We start from the raw sequence: 15351 nt of genomic DNA on the forward strand, positions 1-15351 counted from the left end.
GTTTTGACAATATTATATGGTTAGCATTAGCCCTGGAATTGTGGAAACCGTTGTCCGGAATCAAAGATCGCAGCATCACAACGTGACGCCGTCGTTTGATTGTCAAGAGGCATTTTGTGTTCACAAACAGTGATGAAATGATGCGTTGGGTTTAGGTAAAGGGAAGCCAATATTTTGTTACATCCGTTTCAAAACAAAACAAAGAGAGAGAAAGAAAGAAAGGAGTTTTAGTAAAATGTGGTTGGCTTGAGGCTTCGTGTACGGGGTTTGAACTTTGAAAGGAAGATCCTCCATCGTTCAGGGTTCAACTATTAATGGATTCTATAATGATGGAGTCAATGCATGAAGGGCCAGGTCAAGCGGCTTGTTTCTTGCCTTCAAAATTAATTTAAAGGTCAGTGATTAGTTTCCTTGACGTGTCCCTTTGAAAGCTCTCTCTCCTTTATCAAAACTTAAACTTGGGGTCTGGGGTTCACATCTATATATGTATATCACAAATTAAACAAACTATATATCATATATCCATCAAATATACCTCTTGAATAAATTTGTTATTTCCTATTCCCTCCTAAATATAAGAATTAACAGAGAGATTTTATCTGATCATGAATATAAGATTATGATTTACTTTATTTTTCAAATGTTTCTCACACATATTAGGGGTATTCATCAAGAAATAATTTGCCTCGCATGTAACTATTGGGGTGCGTCGAGAAAATCAAAAAAGTATTTTTTAATATAGGACCATAAATTAAATTGCAATTAATTTGCGGGCAATTTGAATTTCACGGCAACATTCCAAAAGCTAGTCAGCGGTGATTTTCTTTTTCTTGTGGTGCCCTCTCTCGTTACACCATAAGAGATTAAAGGGACTCCGGGTCGGATCCACGCGTATTGCCTGGCTAGTATAACGACTAATGACTCTTAATTTAAGCTGGTAACCAGCACATATATTCAAAAATTATTATAGTAATTAATTCACCGAGACCGACGCCTTCAAAAGATTAATTAATTGATTAATATCACATTATTATTTCCTTACCAGCCACCAATCGAATAAAAAATTGTCGCCGATTAATGTGCACTGATGCTCGCAGTATTGGGCGCGCGTAATATATATCCCAGCAGCCTATTTTCTTGTGTTAGTTAACTCTTGATAACACCAAGTAAAAGATCAATATTATATTATATTATTGGTCACGTATCGTGTGTTCTAGAAAATAATGAAATCTTTCAGAACATAAATGTCAATTTGCGAAAATAAGGAAAGAAAGCTACAACTCTCTGGTATCAAAGAAAGACAAAAATTTGGCGGGGGGCCTGGGATTGGAGACGTCTCAGAGACAAACTGAACCCAACACTAATGACATGCTTTTTTTTTTTTTTTAAAGAAAAAAAATTCAGATGAAGGCATTTTGATCTTTTTCATATTTTGAAATATAATCCAATTTTTCGATTTCCTTTGAAAATTACCGCGTCATTAATTAATAGTATATATACCAAAACCAAAGGAGGCCTAAATGAATTAGGCATATTTCTTCAACGGAGAGAAAGCAAATATTATTACAATATAAGGAATTAAGGAAGAAAGAGTGATAATGGATGTTGGAGAAGTGTGATGAAGCCAAACGCAATTTGCTTGGTTAGAAGACAAGTTTGTGCAAGACATTTCTTTAATTAGTCCTTATCCAGCCACCCCCGATTTCCTTGACCCACACATTTCCAACCCTAACTTAAATTCCTGTCATTTTCCGTGGTTTTCCTTTTCCTTTTCCTTTCTTTTCCCCCATTCTTTCTTTCCCTTCCCAAATAATTCTTCCATCTTCCCCTTTCATTTCGCTCACATAGGGACGCCCAACTTTATCACTATACCCTCCTCATCACCCGTCAACTCTACCCTCTGTCTAATCCACTCTCTCTCTAGCTATATATATATATATATATATATAAAATATGTATGTATTTGTATATGTAACGTTGTATCGATCAAGTTAGTGTGAATTCTTCGGCTTTCATTCTTTCTTTCGGTGCATTCGCATTTTCGTATACGTGTTTTCTTATCATGATATCACGACTAAGTCAAAACATATACACGCATAGTGACTCTAATTAACTTGTGTCTATCCTACATGTAGTGAACTATATCACCTAAATCAAACCAAACAATACTCATACGTTATATATATAGGCTTTTCCATTAATTTGGATGGGTGAGCACATTCTCCAATATATATACGCGTCACTTTGATTCGTTTTTTTAATTTCAGGAAATCATATAGTGGGAAGGTGGTGGTGGAATCATTTGGTGCCATTAAAAGGAATTATCGTTGCATGCAAGGCACTTAAAATTCAACCCCTCTTTGTCTTTGTATTTAATTGACTCTATTACAAGAAAAAGAAAGGCCCTATAATTTCGTTTGCTGAAAAAGCGATTTTTTTTTTTTTTTGCGATGGATGGTCGACAAGAATACAGATGAAAGGGAAAAAAAACTAGCCACCATATGTGTATCATTTCAAAACCCTCCTAATTTATTAATAATAGGTCACGAGATCATAATAACACGCACCAACCCCGGCCCATGGAACACGATCGATGGTTGTATCGTACGTACAATATATGATCAATCACACCCAGTGACAAAAAAAGGGTAAATATGAGTTGTTGGATTAATTGTCTACAATCTACGTGTATGAAAAGAAGAAAGCGGCAGTATTGTTTAATGATGGATGGTATTTACGGCGAGACAAATGACGAAGGGGAAACCATAAGGAGTGGGAAGAAAGTAAAAGAAAAGAAAAGGACAGATGGTATATGGATTGACCTCGAAAGGGTTGTGTTGTGAAAATGGGTAGAGTTTTATTTAAGGGAGTGTCAGGGGCCAGGATGGTGGATGGGGGAAGGTGGGTGGTGGTGGTGGTGCTATAATTTATGAGTCGCTGTGCCCTGTTTGTACATTGGCTTCTGTTTCTGGTGATTGATGATAATGGCAGTCACAAGAAGGCGCAGTAGAGAGAGAAAGTCTAGAGAGAGAAAGAGACCTCATAGTAATTAAAAAAAAAAAAGAGAGAGCATCTCGTGAGGTGGTAATTAGGAAACAGCATCAAAGTGTGTGGGGAACTGCTGGTGGGTCTCTCTCTCTCTCTCTCTCTCTGGTCTTTCGTATTTGCTGCAAAAGAAAAGAATCAACAAAGCCATATACATATATATATATCAATCTGCAAAATCAAGTGTCACCCACTGCACAACAAGCACAATATTTGATAGTGGACACAACTTTTATTTTACATTGTCCACCCCACTTTTTCAGTCCCCCGTCTTTCTCATATATCCTTCTTGGCCCCATCCTTATATTATGCTTATGCCTCCCCTGTTTCACACTCTTCTTAATTAATTCCTTTGTTTTCTCGATGCCTCAATATACTCAAATCAATGGCCACCCTTCCTAATTCCTTTCAAAATGTCCTCTTCTCAACAGTACTGGTTGCGTTACGTGACCGCTTCTTCATGAGCTTCAATTTTGAAATTCCTTGCCCAGTTGTGTCCGTCACCCTTCGTAATGATGTTCACGAGAGTATTCTGGCTCTTATCTAGTGCGGTCCAACAATAATCAGACAATGGAGAGAGCAACCTCTTACGTTGTTTTGCCGCATCAGTTACTGTCTAACGTGATGCTGTATAAAAGGACTGCCTATTAATAAGAATTTGCGGATTGGGTTTTACTGGTTCCTAACAACTTTTATATATTCCAAAAGGAGTTCTTTCTGGAAAGAAAAACTGGACCACAGAAATTTAAAAAGAAGCATGTAACAAAAAAAAAAAAGAAGAAGAAGATTGACATGGAGGATCAAATCCAGCAGGGTTTAATGAAAAAATTCCAAAACGTTGGATCACTTTCTTCTGGGGGGGGGGGGGTCTGAAAAGAATAATGAAAAACAGAGGGAGGATCCCAAAAATCCAAAGAAAATCAGTAAGGAGGACGACGGAGCAACTTGGGGTTCCCAACAAAAAATTAATTGAATACACTAAAAAACCAGTGGACGCAGTGGTCCCCCGATCCAACGGATCATAGCTGAGGTACCATGTTCATAATAATACTACTGTGCCTATCACATCATGCCTCACTGTTTCCTTATGGTGAATTTTTTGTAGACTCTGTTCTTGCAGATCCCCTCTGCTCATTTATTTCATTTTTCCTCTCACTTCAATGCACACCCAATCTATAATCTCTTCCCCTGACACACAGATACTCCCCTAATTGTAAACGCCGTCTTTTGGGACCAACTTTGAACAATTAATATCACCGTTCTTGAGAGAGCGTCGTTCACATTCACAGTGCTATGCCATCCTTCTCAAAACAGCACGCTTTTACCGCTTCCTTCACCGCTGACGAGGATTGTTTTTTTGTCGTACCGCCCAAAACGACAGTAAGTCGTCACCGTTTTCGCAATCCCATACATATTTCCTCTGCTAATGGCGAAATTATTATATCACTTTTCTTTTTTTTGGGTGTTGGAGATTCAACGGCCATGGAAGCTAGAGATATGATTGTTGGGAACGATCGGGGAAATTGAATTGTAGTGCTCAACAATCAGGACCGGGAAAAGTGGTACAACAAGGTTGACTTTGTATTTGGAGGATGGTTGGATGGAGAATATACAAGGTAGGACCTCATCACCTCAGCATATGGCTCGACAATAATAATTCAGTTAATTTAGTAAATAAAAACGTCAAGTCCAAAATGAAATCATGGCCACGGGGGAGTAAGTATTATGTGAGAGATAATGTGCATAAATATATATATATATTTCTGAAGTAGTGGTCAGATTTCGATTAATTAAGAAGGAAACAAGTTTCACTGCACTAGAACGATCGATATGACTAGTTAATTATGGATATAGTGGGGTTGTCATTTTCGATATGCATTTTATATTCACCGTCCAGAGGAATGGCATAAATATATATCCATGAGAATGGGTTGTGGGGGGAGAGAGAGGGAGAGATGAGGTGGGGAGTTGGGAATCTGAAATTTGATTTCAGAGTTTTCAAATGTTTCTTGGTGAACAAACCAATTATGTCACATGATAAAGAGAACAGAGATTGGAAAACAAAGGATCGGAGCCACGAGAGGGATGGGAGAGCCAACCATTTGAATTGGGAATAAACAAGTGACGAAGACGATATATATGACAAAGCGATCGATCGAGATTGGCAAAATGGAATATGTATATATGAGATGCATCGCATGGTTCTGGTTTGGCTGTAGTTAGCCAGCCAGCAGGCAAGCAGCAACCATATCTAAAAGCAACCTTTTTTGGTTCTAACCACTAGTGCACCACCCGTCACTCTTTTGCTTTCAATTGTGGCTACTGGCTAGTTCTCTCCGTGTCCACACTTAGAAGCAAAATTATATCCACTTCACAAAATTCAGTTTAATTAAATCGGTACACATGTAACTTAATTAGAGACGTGTCTCTCTGTGTGTGTGTGTAGAGAGAGAGAGAGAGAGAGAGAGAGTAGTGTGTGTCTCTCAAAGTGAGAAGGTTATTCTATCAAGATCATGGGGCTCGTAGGGGACCACTGGGAAGAGTAGTAGAAGTAGGGAATGGGGAATCAATCAAAACGGCATGTCGAGCCAATCCCATTGCCCATCCATGCCTTTGCAACCAAACAAGGCAACGCCAAGTTCATCCCCAAACAATATAATTAATATCTACTTATTTAATTATTTCAACAACTCATTCCCACCTCTCTTTTTTTTTTCCCAATATATATATATATATATATATGCAGTTTATATTGGTGGTTAATTAATTCCCAACTTATGGTGTTAATTGCATGCTGGCGATGAGCATGGGTTCAAATTTGACGTTTGCACACCACCTTATATGAGTTTGAATCTTCTTAGACTCGTTTTTCATGCAAACACAAAAGCCCCTCTCTATCTTTTCCTGTCTTAAATCACTCTCTCTTTTTTCACGAGAGAAGGCATTTATAATAAACGAAAAATCGGTGCCGAACTTTTGGATTGTTCTTAGTTTAGGTATTTGAAACATCACCCCCAAGACGTGGATGAACGATGTTCCCATAACTTCTGTATTTCTCTCATTCATATATCTTCCAGACATCAACCCTTAACCATTTATTTATTTATTTATTATTATTATTATTATTTTGCCACACCTTTGATACCACTGGAACGACTTCATGAATGCAATTAACTTGTTGGTACATTAAATTTTGAAAAATAAAAAAATTCATAACACGAGTATACAAAGGCGTGTGTATAGTATAACAAAGCCTTAACGTTTTCAATGACTCTGCGGATAAAACCACGTCTTTGTATAGCTAGCAATATGTGTGTGTATATAGTTATCCGCATATGTGCAATTAAATAAAGTATATCATTATGCGATTCTCACGGGCTCCTAAGAGCGCAAACTTTATAATTGAATCCACCACCTCGTGCCGGAAAAACAGTGGACCCTTTTGTGAGAAAAAGAAGGGATAAACAAGTGGACCTCAATTTTAATGGTCAAGTTGGATTCATCAATCAAATATCCAGCAATACCATCATTCTAATTAATTATTTTTAGTTTCTATCAGTTATTCATAGCATTCAAGCTAACAGGCATACATGATCTTATTAAATGGTGGCAAGCTATATATAATTGATGATTTGTATATATCTTCATATCATGGAAATGGTCGTCAGTTGATGAAAGATCACTTTCTCATTAATTGAATATCGGAGGATCCAACCTTGATGCGTGAAGGTAATAGCGTATGATGGCTGGAAGATTATATTCAAAGCTTAGTATTCTAGAAAATTAAATTAATATCATTGATCCATATATACATAATGCACAAGAAATTGTGGGCAAAAGGGAATAGAGAATTTCAACGGCATGAAAATATCTGGAGCCAGAAAATAAGCCAAGTTGGCTGAATATAAATATGCGTGTGTGTGAGTCACACCCACATGAATCTTCTTTCAAATACTCTCTTTCGGCTTTAGATAATTGGAATCTCCTTTGCCTCTCTTGTTGTCGGCATGCACAAGCACGACAGTATTAATATATGCTAAACATATTCACCTCAAACCCAGTTATGTTAAACAATGAAGCGTTCAGATGTGATTTTTCCAACGTTATATTAATTTTCTCTCTCAAAGTTGCCGTCACTTTCTTCTCTCTGAGGCGAGACAAAGCAAGAGGCATCCATATGCATAAATTACAAAGCTTTCTCTCTCTATAGGAAAACGAGAGTGTCCATTAATAAGGTTCACGCGTACGTCGTCAGAGACATAGATGCACGTAACAACGAAACCAAAACAAAAAATTAAAGGCACCCTCTCGTTTTCTGTCCCCCCTCTCCCTCTCCCTCTGAATGATTCTCACATACACATACTACTAGCTAGCTTTTCTTGTTATAATCAATTATAACCCCAACTTTGCTAACAAACAATACATCCCTAGCCCCACATGAAACCGAACTCTTTGAAAAAAAAACTAGGTTTAATTTCTTCTATCTCCAGTCCTAGAACTAGCCAGGAAGTTGCATTTAAATAGTGCAAGACAGTTTCACTGTGTATCATATAAAGTTTAATATCCATATCTACCTCCTGTACTTTTTCTCTCACTCGCGTGTAAGGTGGAATAAGCAAAGCAAAGGCATGTGTTCCGAATTTTCTTGTTTGTCTTTGGTTTTGTTGAGGCACTGGACCTTCTTCGTATTTTTTGGCTTCATTTCAATTTCCAATGACTTCTTGTACTACAAACTATTGGCGTGGCGTGCTCCATCGGTTCAATAATATCCCCTCTTTTTGATCAACTTATTATTAATTTTCTGCAGAACTTCTATGGTATAGTGATTGATATATAAATAAAGTATGTGACTGCAAACACTGGGTGGAAAAGAAAAGGGGATTCGTGTATATGGATGTGATGATGATTTAAGTTGAAACTTGAAAGAATATAATAAATCTGGCTTTAAAGTTTAATCATCCTAAACATGCAGAATCCGTGTGGGACTCCAAATATATTCTGGAGTTGAAAAATCTTGATCTTCACACTTCACAGTTCACAGTTTCATTGAATTTCGTCAAAGCTACAGAGAAAAGCGGAGAGGGTAATTTGACCGAAACTTGTGTATATGCCAAGGTCTGTTTGAGAAACAGAGGAAATTCAGAGTCGCCCGACAATTTTAAGAATTTTCACACCAATTTAATCGCTTAAATGGAATTGTCCTTTTTTCCTTAAACCTAACAACATAGACGTCGGCAGGAATATATATATATATATATAAATCCAAAACTCTATTTATTCCTTTCACGAGATGGGGCGCACACACCCTAACTTTCTTTCTTATCCTCTGGCTCTCATTGTAGGTAATTATACTTCGCTAACATAAATCTCATAAAATTATGAGCAAAATTTTTATTTTTATTGTATAATGTGAGGGAATAATAGAAAGAGGGTGGGAAAAGGAAAGGAGAGTGAAAAGTCAGGAAAATAGTGAAGGGAATTATGATGCCTCCACGAAAGAGAAAGAGGGGTGATTCTTCTGACAGTACGAAACTTACCGTGCTTGAAAAAGATTGAATGTCACTTACACCCTATTGCTGTCTCTACCAAAGCTCAGAAATTTCGGGTGCCACATTCACTCATTTCAAGTTTCAATCCACCAAACCAAACACTGTCTCTATATATAATAATAATATATCTGAGTTTCCTTTGTCGTTAAACCAAAACCAGCCACCACAGTTCATCACTATTAATGCTAATATGCTTTAGATACCTCATTTCCCTCTTAATTTGGGTGGCGAAGACGAGGCCTCAACCAACTCTACACTCATTTTGGCACCAGTTTTCTCCTTTTTCATTTTTTTCCCATCAGCTTCTCAGAAATCACAGACCATATGGGCGTGTCAGTGATCTGATGAACCTGTTTTGCTTTCCCTCCACGTTGCTTTGTTACCCTTCTCTTTTTCTCTCTCTGCCTCTCCTTCCCTTACCTTAATAATTCACCTTTCGCAACTAATTATTCCATAAACCAAGATCACGCACCCACCTTTATTAGCTTTGACATTACACTCTTTCAAATAAAACCCATTCCACCTTCCTCCACATCAACCTCTCTCCTCTTTTGTAGCTTTTTTCCAAAACAGCATAATTTCCCTTGCATCCTTCCATGACCATAGTTTATATAATATATAAACTTATCAATATTCCCTCCCCTTAAAGTCATATCTCTGTTGAGTATGAAAATTTTTTAAAAAATAAAACAAATGTTTTGACAAGGGAAAGATTGGGCCCACATACAGCATGTAGATGGGCTAAACTAATGGGAACAGGGGAGGTACAGAGGAGGGAGAGGGAGGGTACTTGACCCACTGATACCCCATAATAATTAATGGGATCTAACTATCAAAATTATGGCCCCAACTTATTTGCCCAGTTTTTTCATGCACTCGCATGGCATCTTTTCCAGCCTCCCCATTATACTATTGGCCATGATTCAAATCAAAGCATATCATGTGCCCTGCATGTGACTCATTGGCTATCCAGGAAGGCCAACCACAACCCTACAAATGTTTAGTACCTTCAAGAATCCTTGGATCTTTTGCCCCCACCTTGTTTTGTTTTGCCACTCTTGTACAGTTTTTAATTACATCTCAACTTTTTTTAAGATCTGAAATCATCTCACTCTTTTAAGTTTCGCCTATCTTTTGAACTTTCCTTCCGTCCTCAGATTGATTGATCATCTTTACACATTCACGGTACAAAATGAAACCAGGGGGCCTTGCTGACACAAACCGATCCAGATTAGAAGGTGGGGTTTGTTACGTAGACCTTAGAGGGTCAGTGGGAAATGAAGCTAGTTTGGAATATTTTAAAACGATGGATATAGTTGTGTTGTGAGTTTGACAATTGACATAAATCCCTATCAGTAGTAGCAAATAGTATTATGGCATATCTGCTTTTGAAAATGATGGGTTAGGTCGTGCTTATTGCACCTTATTGCTATTATCAACCATAACTTGGCTCTTCGTTTTCTTAATTATCATTGTAAATGCTGAGTAATGAACCGATCCACCCATCCAGCAACCCCATTTATATTATTTGTCCTCACCCAGGTTCCATTTCAGTGTTTCATAGTTGGTGGATGATGAAGCTCAATCATATATATGTATACTAGTGTTATATATACATACATACATATATATAGCTTCATAGGCTTCTATATAGCTTTTTTTTTCCCTTGGTCTATATGTGTGTGTGTGTATCACACTCTGGGCCTGGTCCTCTCCTTCACAGGTCACAACGATCCCCTCTTCAGTCTCTGTCTTTTCCTCTCTCTTTTAATTTTCCCTGTTTTCGACATGTCCTCTGGTGAAGCTCACATGGTCAATAATGGAAACGAGAAAGGGAAGCAGTGTGGGAAAACTGATAGTTAGTGTTTGGCTTGATGTACATAAGATTCCGATATGAGAGAGAAAATATTTAACATGGAAATTGGAAAATTAACTAAAGTCCAACTCGTTCTTGTTTCCAAGGGAAAATAATGCCTGTCACGAAACTAGCTAGCTAGTGAAGAAACCAATGGAGCACACAAGTAATTAAATTTTGAAATTTTTAACATTGATTCCTATAAATGGTCAAGTCCTTGTCCTCCCTTATATATGCGCACACACATATAGTAATTAATTAATTAATTAATTGTAATGCTTTGTTAATTACATCGGCCAGCTTGATGAATTGTCCTTGTAGGTTAAGCGTTATTATTGGAGTTTACGTGTCCACAAAGAAAGTCTCCAAAAACGACGTAGGAGAACTGGACAATCATACACCCACACAAAACCTTTTATTCAAATCAAAGCTTCGTGAATTGCACAGAACTATATAACGTTAACGTTTGTTTGGTTTGGTTTGATGAAATAATATTCAAATTCATCGTAAGCCACTAATAATTAGCCTGCTTGCTTCATCTACCTTTCTTTTCTTTTTTTTTGGAACATAACAACCATTTGTTTGGCTCATACAAGTAAACAGCAACAAATTAATTGATGATAACCTCGTTTTCAAATCAATTTGGCTCCTCAATTTCCCATCGCACACATGTGAAATTTCAAAGATATACGCGTCCTCATTTCGAACTTTGGTGGAACCTAAACGATAAATCAAATCCAGAAAAATAATAGAAGAAAATGGAATCTGAAAAGGACGAATCGATAAATGAGATATTAATATCTTATTGAAGAGAGACATGAACCAGGCCAGAAGATGAGTATCGAGAAGCCTTCTAATCACAAAATCTTTCAATCTGCTAATGAACAATTCTTTGAATTAAACAATACGTACAAAAAATGATCGAACTAATCACACTTGATTTTATATGTATATAGTTTCAAAACTTACAGCCTCAAGGCGATGAAGTGAATCCTAAAATTTCATTCGCATGTACCTCGTGTGTGAGGGAGATGTGACTAATTAGTAATTATTATTAGAAGCACTAGTGCAATTATACATAGTTGAAAATTAAAACAAAATTGAAGTTCTCTTGTTGCTGTGCAATGAATTGTCGTTTTAGGTAATTGGGGGGTTGCCATATCGTTATCTCAATTCTAATAATATGACTTTTGTCTTGTATAGGCCTGCTTTTATAAGGAGGTTTCAGCTTTCAATTTTTGTATAGCTAAAGTTAAACTCCAATCTCTATCCTTTAACTGTTTCTTTGATTTAAAATACAAACCCACCAATCAAAGTCCCTTTTAGAGCAAGAGGTTAAACGCCAAATAAAAGATGAGAGAAAGAACCATACTGAATTGGATTCAAAGTTGGCATTATTATAACCTCTATTATGAAGCTTTTGAACATAGTCATCAATTAGGGGTTGGAAAAAAACGAGAGATTAATAAACTTGGCGAGAGCAAGCTTAATTAAGCTGTGCTTGGATTTGGAATTTTCTTGTTTGGATTTGGCCTTGTGGAATCCCTTCCACAACACGTCGTGAATCAATATTTTTGTGATTTGTGGAAATGGCATCCCATGATTTAATTTTTTTTCACACCTGCCTCCTTTGACTTGATCCCACAAAACCCTAATTGCGCGCCGTGTCGATGAAGCATTAGTTTTTTATTAAGCATTTCTTAATTAAAACACATGTTGATCATTGATGTTTGATCATCAACCAGTTTCCATCTTTCGGATACATGTTGGGTTGCTAGAGTAGGACATTGCAAAGTGTTCAAGGATTTAAGGGCATGGTAGGGACCATGCAATATAATGAGACGTGCTTAAGTTTTGTTTTCAACTATTTTTTTTTATCAAAAAATTTATCAGATGATTATTGCCTTTCTCTAACCTGTCATTCTCACCCATAATAGATGATGGGCTTAGGTAGTAATGATAAATATCAAATTGCTTCATACATATGTGTATGATCATGTTATAATAATTCCTTCCACAAATAATACTCCATGCCATATTTGATACATATACTTATTTTATTTTTCTTCTTATCTCTTGCATTGACCTAATTAAATGACTTATATTATACTTTAAAAACAGGTGGAGAGTAGCTAGCCATTAGCCGGTGCCATTTAGAAGTTCACTGGTCTAAAGAAGCCAAGAGATATTGCCTCATCACTTATAATATGCAAGACACACACACACACTTGATGACCCTTATAACTTAATTAAAATATATATTACACCTCAACCTTAATGGGTTTTTCTCGATACACACCTCACTAACATTTTTATAAAACAAAAGATTCAAAGAAGAACTCAACGAAGTCACATATGATGGCTTCTGAAGGCTTTGGAATTGATGGCTAATTAATTAAACAATCCAACAATTAGCTATAAGGCTGAAAGGTAATAATCAAGTCTCTGAATTTTGCAGATCAGACTTGTAAATCAAGCAGTAATTAAGAACCTAAAGGTATGAAAAGGCATGGCGAAAAAAACAAAGGGAAAAAGTTTGGTATGAAGAGATAAATACAGTACGTTTAATCACTATAAAAAAATCGAACAAATTAAATCATGCATCTTGCCTCTCTCTTGATCTTGACAAATCCAGTACATATAGCCACTTGGTTCTCATATTTTATGGGGTAAATATACAGTTATGTAGAAAAGTACAAAAGAAGAGTCATTGCATCAGAAAGCACAATGAAGAATCCTTGGGTCATGTCTTAAAACAAGAATGAAGAGTAGGGGAAATAAATAAATCAAACATGCTAATCAATGGCCAGTGTAGTTATAACTTGAGCTGAGTTTGGAGGTCTATACAGATAAGTGAAGGAAGAGGCATCATTAGCCAAAAAAAAAAAAGAAGAGTATCTTTATCTGATGCATCAACTACCACGAGGTGAGATTCGTCACTAAATATATTTTAGAACAGTGTGCTCAACCATGTGGCCCCCTGGCGCTTGACAGGCATAGATCACTATGGCGTTGGGACTTATTATTATTATTAGTGACATTTTCTTTTAAAAAAGATATATATGATCATATGGTGAAGTGAAGGGTGTAATTCATAGCACACATGCACAGGTTATAGACCAAAAACCAATGGCATGGGAATGGCATCAATCAGAAACCCTAATAAGACCGAACTGTACCAATTCACGATTATAGAGAGAAGTCATGATTCGTATGGCCAACAACCCACGATTCTTGGCTGCACATTCACACATGGCCCTGCTTTTCAAAAAGACGAATATCTAACCTTACTATCATATCCCACAACCAACTATTTTTATTATTCTCTCTACTTAATCCCACATCTCTAAGTAATACCCAACACAACACTCTGTTATTCACACATATTTATATCTTTTCTTCAAAAATAGTGATCCTTTGTTTAGGGAAGTTTCCCATTTTTTATTGTGATCTATCCCGGGCTTTTGCTGTATGTTTATCTCAGTAATGTGATTAATGAATTTACAATACATGGTTTCATATAGAAACACATGAGACCCAAGAGTATGTTTGGTTTGACATTGATTTTTATAGCTTCTAATATCAAACTAAACATATTGCTGGTCTTTCATATGGACGGTGGAAAGTGAAATTTCTCTAACGTAAACTTAAACATATCCAGAATAGTCTGCTAGTTTTCCTCATGTGGACGGTTGAAAGTGAACTTTTTATCGAGAGAGTGAAAGATAAAAAACCGGTGACTAAGAATGGAGAAATTGGCACCACGTACACCCATGTTGAAAAGTAAAATAAAAAAAGTCAGATAATGCTGATTACATGATGAGCAATTCCCACTTTGGATTGGCTCGTCTTTTCTTTTAATGGCTCTTGTTATCCTTTTTTATGGTGGGCTAATAATATTAGTCTATACTCCATAACGAAGCAAGCTCCTGTGAGAAAGAATCATTACCATGATCAAGGGAATGAGGACATTGAGCGCCATAAACGTGGGTGGGTTTGATAAAAGCAAATCAACAAAGACTCTTTCAAAAGTTGATGCTTGAGATGAGTAGAGCCATTGAAACTTAAAAAAAAGTGTTAACAGCCTTGTTTCAAGGGGAAAATAATGTCATTGAAAGTTTCATACCCACCTAGAAAGTAGTTGCGGATCGAGATATATGTAGGAGAATAAAGCTAGAAAAACAAAAGCACTTGCCCATTAAGAAACCCACAAAGCTTTATGGGTGCCCAAAAGCTTCAAGGACAAAATAAATACATAAAATATGCAATTTCTGTGGCACTTGTCACAACGGCTCACGCCTTTGGATCCCCATTTATGTTCTTTTCCTGTACAAACCAAATAGTCGTTTGAAATGATCCTTAATGTATTTATTTATTTCTTCCAAAGTCAAATTAGGTTTTATCAAAATGTGTGGATGTCATAGCCTATTTTTTGAAGCTATAATTGAATTATAAGAACCGAGCTTAAAGTGGATCAAGCTATCACATTTCTTTTTATGTATAATAACATCCATAATTGAGGTTTTTCACGTATTGCTGTCCAGCGTTAAAGAAAGAAAATGAGTGAGGAGCACATATTCCAATGGGGTTTCTTCACTTGAAAGATGGGGAACAGGGCAAACCAGAGACAGTCGGTATACGTTACGAGCTGCTTTTTCATCACTTTCATTGGATATTGTCATTGACCCATTATCTTCGCCCAATGAGGCTGTCCTAAGTCATGTAAGCAGCTTTACGCATTCCGTTCAGAAGTCAAAATTTAGACAAGTCAGAAAAACCAGAGAGCCTACGGAAGTGTTCTGGCATTGAATGAGGGAGACGCTAACGGGGACCTTTCTCTTTCAAGTTTCAACTTCGAAGGGACCATTCGGCAGACACAATCACTGTTCCGCTCAAGTGTAC

The sequence above is a fragment of the Neltuma alba genome, unplaced genomic scaffold, assembly GCF_004799145.2.
Source record: "Neltuma alba isolate B1F8T4 unplaced genomic scaffold, ASM479914v2 tig00012007_pilon, whole genome shotgun sequence".
Classification (NCBI taxonomy): domain Eukaryota; kingdom Viridiplantae; phylum Streptophyta; class Magnoliopsida; order Fabales; family Fabaceae; genus Neltuma; species Neltuma alba.